Raw genomic sequence first — 12,373 nt, forward strand, 5'->3', positions numbered from 1 at the left:
TCTGTGTAAAATATATGAAAGTAATAAAAAGCGAAGCCCAAAAAATATTAAAAAAAATATACTGACGCGCCTGCCACTTTGGACATTTTTTAAGAGAAAACCCACTTAATTTAAAAAAAAATAAATAAATCTTTTAAATTTCTAAATGATTTATGTGGTGTATGATTCTTAACTATGCTCCATATTTTAAAAATATTTTGAGATGTACGTGGGTGGACTAATAAAGAAGTTCGAAGTGCTTTAAAATTTGTAAATGAAATTTTAAATATGATCATATATTGAGGACACTTTAAGATATATACAGGTGGATTAAAAAAAGAATTCGGAGTGCTTTGAGATTTATGCGGTTGTATGAATCGTATACTAATGGTGCTTTGAGAGTTGTGCAAATGGATGAATAAAAAAATTAGGAGTATTTTGAGATCTTTGCTGTGGGTGATCTTTAACTATGGCCCATGTATTAAGGGCGTAATAAAATCTATACAAGTGGATAAATAAAAAGATTCAGAGTACTTTATGATTTGCACGATAGGTGATCTTTAACAATTGGTCATATACTAGGTGGTGCTTTAAGAGCAATACAAGTGAATGAATGAAGGAGTTCGGAATGCTTTAAAGTCGGTGCGGTGGGTGATTTTTAACTAAAGATCATATCTAAAAATAATTTGAGATCTACATTGATAATTTGAGATGTTTTGGTTATAATATATTTTTATATTACTTTGGGATGGTCATATCATATCATGTTGTTAACGGAGATGAATGGCAGGAATAATTTGAAACCATCTAGAAATTTGAAGGGTCGACCGGTTTGAAACTTTATAAAGCTGAGAGGGTATCTCCAAAAAATATCCAAAGTTGGAGGAGCATCACTTTAATTTTTCCAAAATAAAAAACTTTTATTTATGACTTCAAAGCATGGATGGAATAGGGTTTAGTATCTCAACCAAACACTTCTAGCCGACACCAAAGTTTAGATGTTATCAAGGTAGCACCTTCATGACATGCTAGCCTCATGTATTGTATTCAGTAGATATAAAATGCCTCCAAGATATTCCAATATATTTGTCATATCAATTGTTCATTAGCTTTTTAAATTTCAATGAACCCGTGTCAATAGTTGAAGCCAACACATACTTAGTTAGCAATTGTATTATTTAAATCACATATATCCTTCTCCCACATTCCAGCCCTCTGGAGAAAACAAAAAGATCATAGTAATATGGAAGAATTTGAGTTTTATCAGCACTCTCTATAGTTATCCATCCATACTATCTGTACTAATTAACCTATCAACCTATATTCTTTTATGATAATACAAGATGCCAATTGAACAATGGTACATACCATACTAGCTACTAATTAGCAGACACCTATACTGTAGTTGCTAAAAGTTTGTTATCATGTATATTTTTTAATCACTACTAGGCACAAACTGGGTTTAGCGAGGTACTCTATCTAAATTGCTTTTTTTCGGTACATCGGCTGCTTATACTACTCTCGCGTGAGCACAACCAGCTACATCATTAGCAAAAAAGCTATACAAAGCAGAAAGAACAACTAAATCACTTTTACCTCTGCAAGTTATAGCTTGTGCAAGATCTATTAATTAGCTTGTGCTCTATCTAAAACAAATTTTTTTTTGTTTCTCTTAAATAGAGTTGAATTGCAAATTAAGTTTGAGTTGGATGCCAATTAAGTGGCTTGGACCTAGTATTTTGAACTACTCTAAATGGAGATGTACCCAAGCCTATTGAAGTTGGGTCATGCATGGTATGGTTAAGTTAATGGGTCTTATTTTAGGCTGCGCACAAGATATTGCCAAAATTCCAAGGCAAAATTAGATTGGAAGGTTATAAATAATATAACATTATCTAAGCCTATCAGCAAGCTAATTGATAGATAAAAAAAAAAAAAAAGTTAAATTTGATGAGCATATTATATTGCATCTGAATCCTACAAATGGGAGTTTTTGTTTCGTTTTCGGTAATAAAAATAAGCAACCACATAATTACAAGATGGTACCCATAAACCCAGCATCCAGTCTGGTTCAAACAAAAAGAGGCATGAGGAAAAATATTCCATTGGATCCTCTTTTAATCACAAAAAGGGATTGGAAAATCCTCTCCATTTGTTATTGTGACCGGAGAGGCCTGTTTTCTGAAGTCGGACCATTTGACCATATTTGAGATTACTTCTGATGATAGTTGGACATTCCAACTTCAGTAAACACCTCAAGTTTTGGTTCAATTCAAGTTTTTGTTCTTGATTCTATGAAAAAACTAATAATGTGCAACCACAGAATTGGAGTTGATGCATCCTCTAATTATAAATTGAGCTGCAATGGTAGCTCAGTAGATAAGGAGTACAATATGATGATGGTATTGGACTTTCCCTTGACCAGTAGTCTTTAAGATGTTTTCATCACTTGGAGCCTCTCCCAGAAGCTGACTCATATTCTTATTGGTAAGAAGATTTGAGGTTTGGATACAATATGCTCTTGAAATATGAAATATTAGATGTGCAGGTTCACTCTTTCTCAAAATAAATCAAAATGAGAAATATCTGCAAGTTAACTGAATATGCCACTGATGAATATTGTGAATGTTGCTTGGTTTATCTATGTGGCTACAAAATAAATTGGAGAAAGAAAGCCTCCATACCTAAAATCACCAAAACATGAAAACAAAATCTCAACAGATCAGTTCTTCCATTCACTCTCTTAAATGCAAATCCTAATTATTGATAGTGCCTTTTAACTTGCCAAAAAGACTTGAATCTTTTCTCTTCTATTTAGGTTTTTAGATGGTTTTTTGTTGTAATATTCCTATGCAAGGCAATTCAATCGAAAAGCCTAGGTTGATAGAAGGGTTGGCCCATGTGTATTCAAAGCCACCTAAAATCCCCTGCCTCTTGTTAACTAAAACTAGGGTTCGGCGGAGTTTTATGCTCCGACGATGAGTGCTAGGAGTAGTAAGACTCTCTATAGCCATCAACTTATCACTAAATTAGTGGATGATCTAATTTAGAAGAAAGACGAATCCTTATGAACTTCTGCTGCATTATTTCTGAAGTCCTTTTAGTTCCTTATTTATTCTCTATATTCTTTTTAGAAAATTGTTTGACAATTTATTTGTGGAGTGCAGAAACAAGACGGCGTGAAGCATTTGAGTTCAAAAGAATCCCATATGGTTGCAGATCCATTCAGAGGCATCTCCCAGAAGAGATTGAGGGAGAATGGTTGCACTTTGCCTAAGATTCATGCCTGCAGATTCTTCAAGGCCCAAAATCCTGAGCATGAATTTTGTAACATCAGGCAATATTGCTCGACAAACTCTAAAGAGGTTCCTTTCGGAAAAAAAAAATAAAATTATAGTGATACCCCCTTAACTTCATACATGTCCTACATGAAAGGTTCTAGCATGTCATAATTGGGCAGCGGAAGCTAGGAATTTTAAAATTTTCTTAATAAAATCCCTTAATATGAAACCCTTATAAGCCTAGATCACCTTAATGGTAACAATTAAATAATATATAAATATAAATGTAGGAATAGAAGAATACCTCTAACGCTAATCCAATATGAATGATCTTCACGAGGCGTCCAAGTGTCCGCCCTCCAACGGTGATCCACACGAAAACTTGATTCAAGTCTTAAGCTCCAAAGACTTTGATCCTTAATGCAGAATTCTTTTAAAGAACTCTAATGGCTTGCTTTCCTTCCTTTCTATCTTTCTTTAACCTTCTAAAATCACTTCTAATCCTTTTGTCCTAAAGAAGACCACCTTGTCTTGACTTAGGACACACTAGAAGCAATGCTAGAAAGAAAGAAACTAATGTAAGAAAGAAAGAAGAGAGCAGTGGGGTGGAGTTGGAATGATGAAACCTATGGAGTGCTAGCCTATTTATAATAGGTGTAGGGATGCATCTCCAAGGGATGCATCCCATCCACACATCTTCTCATGAAAGAAAATCATCTAAAGGGCCATATCAAATAAGAGGAGGCGCAGATCAAGTGAGGAGGTGTATCAAATGATATGTCCTTTCATGTGATGCCATATTTTGACCAAGTCAACATCACATGCCAATCACATGTCCATCACGCCTCACCTCTTGATCTTTCATGATGATGATCCAAGAGCTCTAATGCAAGGCGCCATTCACTTGACCCATTATGTTTTCATCCAATGGCGGGATGAAGATCCAATGGTCAAAGGTTACAGCCCTTGTCTAACCCAATCCAATTGGGTTCAAACCAACTCACCATTATGTCTTCATCCAACGGTAGATGAAGATCTAACGGTCAAAAATGAATATGTCATTAAATCTAATCTAATTAGATTCAAACCAAGCCAATTTGGTGCCAACTCTTGGCTAACCCATATTAGGATATGATCTAATCAAATTATTTTAATTAAGAATCATATTTGAATCCAATTCAAATTAGACTCGAATCCAATTCGAACCAGGAGCTAAGGTTTGCAACACCTGCTAGGATGTCTATCTTGCAAACATGATGTAATCTAATTAGACCCTTGATCAGTTCTCTTGTGTGGGACCCATTGGGTTTCATATTTAGCCAGCAATAGGTGTGAGTGCGAGTTGACCCAACTTGATTAGAACTCTTCTAATCGATTTAAGTCCAAACTGCGCGAACCCGAACTTAACAATTAGAATCCTTTCTAATTGGTGATCGAATTAAACTCTTTAATTCGATCAAACCTATAAGACAAGATTGACGTCTAGCAACGTGTCATGTCTACCCGAAAAATATGAAATTTGGTTGAAATACCAAAAATACCCTTCAATGGCAAGTTACCGTGCAATTCAATCCTTTAATCAAACCGCATCCCAAATATGTATATAAATATGAATATATGTCCAACTTAATTTCATATTCATATATTTCTCAATCTTCTAATGATAATTCGAATAATGAAACATTAGAAACTCTTTCTAATTTTCATTGTGCTTTGATCAAAGGCTTCCTGAATTATCATATGATTAGAATAAATAGGATGCGATCTTCTCTTACTAGAAGTGATTAATTCCTTGTTGACCTACTCATAACCTTCGTACACAATCCACCATATCCAGAAGACCTCGTACACAACTTATTGTCATGAATGAGTGGAAACCAAAATATGGATTTATGTGCACAAGATACTATGGTGATCTCAGGTCAAAGGATCAGTTGCACAACTCCCACTAAGAGAATCATCTTTTGACATGTAAGTAAGATTTTATAAGATTTCTCTTTGTAGGTCAATTCAGTGAACTCATTCCTCTAATGAGCACCCACATCTTCGTATTAGTGTCTCACACAAGTGATTATGAGATCAATCACCCTCTACATCGAGCATACATAAGATGTGCCAGTCTTTCCGGTAATATTGATCCCCGACTCAATGTACCAACGACTGGGAATATTTAAGATTAGGATTTTAGGGTTTGAGGTCTCACTAGTATGATCTCATCATAGCCTCAAAACTATTGCCCTAATCTAAGGGGTTTATCACAAATATAATCAACAACATATGATAAAACACAATGCCTTTATTCATATTTAAATGTAATGTACATGATTTGAAAAATCAAAAGAAAATCCTTCGCAATTCATATTGCGATTGGCTTGTAGGGCATCTATTCTTTCAATCTCCCACTTGCACTAAAGCCAATCGCCCTTATATTTTATCTCCATACAATCGAGGTGGCGATCAAATTGCTGTTGTGGTAGAGCTTTAGTGAACGGATCTACTAAGTTGTTCTTTGTGTCTACTCGTTAAATCACTATGTCTTGTCTCTCGACAATCTCTCGAACGAGGTGGAAGCGTCTTAGAATGTGCTTAGATTTGTGATGAGACCTTGGTTCCTTTGCTTAAGCAACAGCTCCAGTGTTATTACAATAAACTGGAAACTGGTCCAGCAATCTCAGGAACTACTTCTAACTCATAGATGAACTTTTTATCCAGACAGCTTCCTTAGCGGCTTCACTTATAGCAATGTATTCTGCCTCAGTAATTGAGTCAGCTACAGTTTGCTGCTTAGAACTCTTTCAGCTCACTGCACCACCATTTAGGGTAAAGACATACCCTGAAGTGGACTTGCTATCATCTGGATCTGACTGAAAACTAGAATCAGAAAATCTTTCTAGTTTCAACTCAGATCCTTCATAAACTAGAAAAATATTTTTTGTCCTTCTCAAGTACTTAAGAATATTTTTAACAGCTATCCAATAATCCTCTCCTGGATCAGCCTGGAATCTGCTTGTTATGCCTAAGACATAAGCAACATCAGGTCTGGTACATAGCATAGCATACATTATTGATCCTACTGCCGAAGCATAGAGAATAGAATTCATTCTATTCCTCTCTTCAGATATCTTAGGAGACATCTTCTTAGAGAGACGTATGCCATGACTCATAGGCAAGTAACCTCTTTTACTTCCTTCCATGCTGAATCTTTTCAGTACATGATCTATGTATCTAGACTGAGACAAGCCTAGCATCCTTTTAGATCTATCCCTATAGATCTTTATACCAAGTATATAGGATGCTTCTTCCAAGTCTTTCATCGAAAAACTTTTTGATAGCCAAGTCTTGACCGATTGTAACATTGGAATATTATTTCCAATGATTAGTATGTCATCTACATACAATATTAAAAAGACAACGGCACTCCCACTAGTTTCTTGTACACACATGTTCATCCACATTTTTGATAAAACCAAACTCTTTGATTGTTGTATCAAAACGGATGTTCCAACTTCTCGATGCTTGCTTTAATCCATAAATAGATCTCTTAAGCTTGCATACTTGATTTGTTCTCCCACTTGAGACAAATCCTTATGCCTGTGTCATGTAAACCTCTTCCTCAAGATAACCATTAAGGAAGGCGGTTTTGACATCCATCTGCCAAATTTCATAATCATAGTATGCAGCTATTGTAAGCAAAATCCGAATAGATTTAAGCATGACAACTAGTGAAAAAGTTTCATCATAGTCAATTCCTTGCTTTTGCCTGAAACCTTTTGCCACCAATCTAGCCTTGTAGGTTTCTACTTGGCCATATGCTCCAATCTTCTTCTTATAGACCCATTTGCAACCTATAGGGTTTACACCTTCGGGTGCATCAACCAAAGTCCATACTTGATTGGTATACATAGAGTCTATTTCGAATTTCATAGCTTCTAACCATTTGTTAGAGTCATTACTCATGATAGCTTCCGAATAGGTCAGAGGATCATCATTTTCAACGACGTGGGCTTCATCATTCTCAATGATAAACCCATACCTCTTAGGTGCATTTCGCACTCTATCTGACCTTTGGAGAGGAGATGTGTGTTGTGGTTGTACTTCATCAATGGGTACATCTGGTTGAGGAATATCTTGTGTTTCCATTTGTAGGTCTTGAACTTCTTCAAGTTCAATTCTCCTATCCTTGCCTTTTTCTAAGATAAACTCTTTCTCTAAGAAAGTAGCATGTCTACCTACAAAGACCTTTTGTTCGGTAGGATGATAGAAGATGTATCATTTACTATCTTTAGGATTGATAAGTGCTTAATAATTTATAATTTAGTTACATTTCCATAGCACTTATCAATATTTTTAAACTGATAAATACATATTTTACCATGAAATTGAACAAACATTGAAGTAAGTTTAAAATATGGTAATTATTCTCTTAAACTAGATTCTGAACTTGTCTCTCTCTTCTTTGCAATCTTTCATGAAAATTTCATAAAAACATATAAGGAGGAGATTGTGTTGACCCGATTTGGTAACCTGATAGAGTTGTAATCAAGCTAAGCTTATAATTAAATGGGTTTTGGTCCTGATTCGATTGAAAGTTATAATTAATTATGTATGGGGCAAAGGTTTGATTAACCCTTTTTATTAGGTCACGGTCCGGTTTTTAGTCTTGTCTGGTCGAGTTCGATCTGAAGCAACTCAGCAAGAATTAAATGTAAATAACATTGGGCTCGAGAACAATTTCAAGCAAATCAACGATCATGACCCACCTCAAATCCAAAGCCAATTCCCAACCAATTCCTTTCCTACCTTCATATAAAATTTATAATTTTAAAACAAAAATAATAATAATAATAATAATTGAATATCAATGATTCACTGTTCATATGAACAGTGTCCCGTGAAAAACACTGTTCATATGAACAGTGTTAGGAAAAACAAAAAAAAAAAAACTAAAAATGCATTTCACTGTTTATCTTCTTCCCCTCCCGTAGATCCCGCGGCCGTCCACCTTCCACGGCGACCTCCCGACGATCCCGCGACCAGATCCTCCGGCCCTTCTTCCGCCCTCCTCCCAGCTTCTTCAGCCGCGCCAGCAACGCCCGCGTTCTTCACGCGCTGCAAGCATCCCAACCGCATCCGAGCAAGCATGATTTCCAGCGATCTACCAACGCCCATCAAGCATCTTTCATGATCAACGCCCGAATCATCCCGTGGCATCTTCCATCTTCAGCGCATCTCCTCCCTTTCGAAGTCAAGCCGTGATCCAAGCTTCCACCGTGGCCGTGATCGGCTCCTCCCACCAGCCCACGGGTCATCACCTCCTCACAGCATCCAAGCAATCCCACTGCCAGCAGCCTATGAAGCAGCCCAAGATCCCGTCCGTATTCATCTTCTTCCCGTGAATCACCCCCTCCACGGATCAAGCTCCAACATCACGCGTCCGTGAATGGTGTCTTCCCGAGATCCCGCGGCCAGACCTTCATCCGAATCAAAGGTCTCAGCCCCTCTCCCATGGATCCGCTCCTCCCATCATCGCACCCAAGCTCCATGGAACGTGCCACAGTCAAGCCTCCGAGTACGCCCCTTCCGGAATCCCAAGCATCCTCACTTGCCTATAAATAGGGTGTCCATCAGAAGAAGAGGGGGGGAGAGGAGCTCGGATCGGTTCAAAAGAAAAACAGGGGAGACCCCCTGTTTCAGTGAAAAGAAGAAGAAAGCCGAGAGGGAGATGAAGATGGGAGGACTTCCGGCCACCATGAGCAGCTAAGCCTCGGTTTAGGGGTTTGATGAAGCCATGGATGAGTATTTGTGTTGCATTTCTTTGATTTTTAGCGTTGTAAGACAGTTGCATACTCGATGAAATTATGATCTTAAAATGTCTTGTTTAATTTATGTAAGATGTTTATCTTGTAGAAAGTCTTTGCATGAATTAATCTAGTTTATCGAAATTGAATCCAATACCTGTGGTTTGGAAGAGATTGCTATGCAACTATCGGATTTATCTTTGAAAAATTAATCCTCAGATGAATCATGCTAAATAGGACAGACCATGCCTATCCTTAGAAAAGATGGTTTGTGCCAGGCTTAGATGACTCATACTGTGGGTTAGATTTCAGCTTTTTGTATAATTGCCCTAACTTGTAGTTAAGAGCAATCAGATCATACACGCATCTAAGTCATTGAAAGCATCACAATTACGAATCCATCGGTGGATTCTAGCCCTAAACACCTCTCTCCATAGATAATTCATACTACTACACCCATATTAATTCTTAGTTTTTATCATTTACTCTAGCTTATCCCCTTTGAAGTAACCATTTAATTAGGAAAAATAACTTGTCTCCAATCCCTGTGGACCGACACCCATAATCACTATCCTACAGGATACGTGCTATTGCGTGGTTTATTTTCAAAATTGAAATAACCGATCAATTTTTGGCGCCGTTGCCGGGGATTGCTAGCATAGTTATTTTTCTTATTAAAAAAAATATTTAAAAATTAAAAAAAAATTTTAAAAAAAATTTCTATTATTGTTACTTTTCTTATCTTCTTTTCCTCCCTTACTAATTTTTATTTATTTATTTAGTTTTTTTTAGGAATCAAGAAAAAAAAATCTGGGATGATCAAAAGGAGAACTGTCGGAAAAGAAATGCTGTAGAGGTTTGCAAAAAAAAAAATAAAAAATAAATTGCTGGGGAAATTCCCTTTGGTAACCTCTAAACTTTTCTTATTTAAATTAATTATTGGTTTGAAATTTTGTGGTGATTGTTTGATTTTAATTATAGCAAAATTGTGAATGCATGCTTGATACACATACACAAATCAATTTGCACATAGTAAGGGCAATCACCCCAACAAGATAAGAGCCGGATTTCATCACCGGACTCTTGCCCAATTTAGGTGAACTCAATCTCACATAGTGTCATCTTTAATTAAAATCAATTAGACGTTGGCCCCTAGGGACATTCGAGCTCAATAGGACGAAGATCACCGAAGGTTGCACCAATTTCGCTCTGTGGCTTAGTTGATGTCTAGGCAAGCTTTGTCCCTATAAGGGAGACAGTTCATCTGTTCGAGGCAAGTGGGTTTTAAGTAGGACCTTTGCGAACGCATCGTGACCCCTCCACTTACCTGGGAGCTTACCTGGTCAACTCGGTTCATTAGACCGGATTGGAGGCTTAGGTGCCCTCTTCAAACCAGTTAGGAGCTGTCTAGTGATTTTAGGTCAAAGACTAGGATTGATATGCTTTTCTCTTTTATTGCATGCTTGATTGATCGAGTACTAGTGTATGCACGGTAGTCGTTCTAGAGTACAAAACCTATTACCTTTTGACCCTGAAATAGAACGAACCCTTAGGAACATTCGAGCTAAGATCAAAACATTAGGATCATCCCCACCTCTTAAGATGGCTGAAGAACAACCCAAACTCCTGAGGGAGTACTTTACTCCCACTATTTACACTTCCCCATCTTGCATTCGATTACCTGAGGTAGCAGCTGTACAATATGAAATAAAGTCTAGTGTGATCCAAATGCTTCCATCTTGTTATGGGCTCACCAATGAAGATCCATATAAACACCTAGATGAATTCCTTGAGATTTGCACCACTGTCAAGATTCAAAATTTCACTGATGATGCTCTGAAACTTAGATTATTCCCCTTCTCCCTTAAAGATAGAGCTAAGCAATGGCTGAATTCTTTAGAGGCCAATTCGATTCATTCCTGGGGGCAAATGCAACAAGAATTTCTTAAAAAATACTTTCCCATAGGAAGAACGAACCAGTTTAGACGTGCTATCACAAGCTTCTTCCAAATTGAGGGAGAAGAATTTCATGAAACTTGGGAGAGATTTCGGGACCTAATCCGTAAATGCCCACATCATCAAATACTTAAGTGGCAGCTAGTGCAATGCTTCTATGACGGATTGACTGAACGAAACCATCAGATGATTGATGCCGCATGTGGGGGGACATTCATGCTTCAAAATGAGCATGAAGCATGGAAATTATTTGAAAATCTAAATGAAAACTCCCTCCACCATGCTTCATGTTCTCGTCAAGCACCCCCGAGTTCTCAAAGAAAAGGGACCATTTGTGAAATAAGTCATTCTATGGACCTGTCTAGCAAGGTAGATGCATTGTCCCATAAGATTGACCAATTGATGATAGGTGGGCATTACATGAACTCTTCCCAAGCACAAGTGTGTACTATTTATTCTAGCCCATCCCACCCTATTCATGAGTGCCCTTCAGCGCCCCAATTCCCCGAACTCGTGCAAGAACACATCAATGCTGCTCAAACACTGCCTAGACCGGGTAATGACCCATTTTCCAATACATATAATCCGGGATGGCGAAATCATCCAAACTTTTTTTGGAAGCAGCAAGCTTCGAATACTGCCCAACCTTATTCCCAAAACTTTCCAAACCCTCAGAATTTTCAAACCCCACAAAATATTCATCTCTACCGTCCCTCGACTCAATTTCAACACACTCCTCCTCCACCCCAAAGAAACACAGCCTTTGAGGAGAAAGTGTTGAACGCCCTTCAAGGTTTGGAAACCATTACACAATTAGTGCACTCTCATACGCAATCAATCGCCAAGCTAGAATCCCAAATGGGTCAACTAGCTAATGCACTAAACAAGCGAGAGGAAGGAAAGCTTCCAAGCCAACCACTAAGTAATCCTAGGGGACAATACATGGCTCAAGAAAATCAACTAAATGCAATTCATCATGAACAAGCCAATGCTTTGACTACCCTAAGGAGTGGACGTGTAGTAGACAATAAGATTGGGGAGGACAACAATAAGGAAGATGAAGAAGAGGATAGAAATATGTTAAATGAAAAACCTTCTTCTTCTTCTTCACCTAGTCCACCTTCTGCCAAAACTCATATCCCAAAGGCCCCATATCCTGAAGCTCTTAATTCACCCTCTCCCTTTGGCAAAAAAGGAACTTCACTAGAGGAAATAATGGAGGTTTTCAAACAAGTGAAAATCAACCTTCCGCTTCTTGATGCTATTAGACAAGTTCCCTCCTATGCCAAATTCCTCAAAGACCTTTGTACACAAAAGCGAAAATCTAGGACACATGTGCCTAAAAAGGTCTTCTTAACT

At 37.6% G+C, this 12,373-nt stretch overlaps 1 non-coding gene across 1 annotated transcript; it reads right to left on the minus strand.

Moving 5' to 3' along the window:
* Positions 1 to 11,036: 11,036 nt before the first annotated feature.
* Positions 11,037 to 11,142, minus strand: LOC120104287 (small nucleolar RNA R71). Its single transcript, XR_005506751.2, has one exon. It is a non-coding gene; the product is annotated as a small nucleolar RNA R71 (small nucleolar RNA).
* Between the last annotated feature and the right edge of the window lie 1,231 nt (positions 11,143 to 12,373).

The sequence above is a fragment of the Phoenix dactylifera genome, chromosome 2 (assembly GCF_051530095.1).
Source record: "Phoenix dactylifera cultivar Ajwa chromosome 2, Ajwa_hap1_PhDact_Kaust_v1.1, whole genome shotgun sequence".
In the NCBI taxonomy this organism is placed as follows: Eukaryota; Viridiplantae; Streptophyta; class Magnoliopsida; order Arecales; family Arecaceae; genus Phoenix; species Phoenix dactylifera.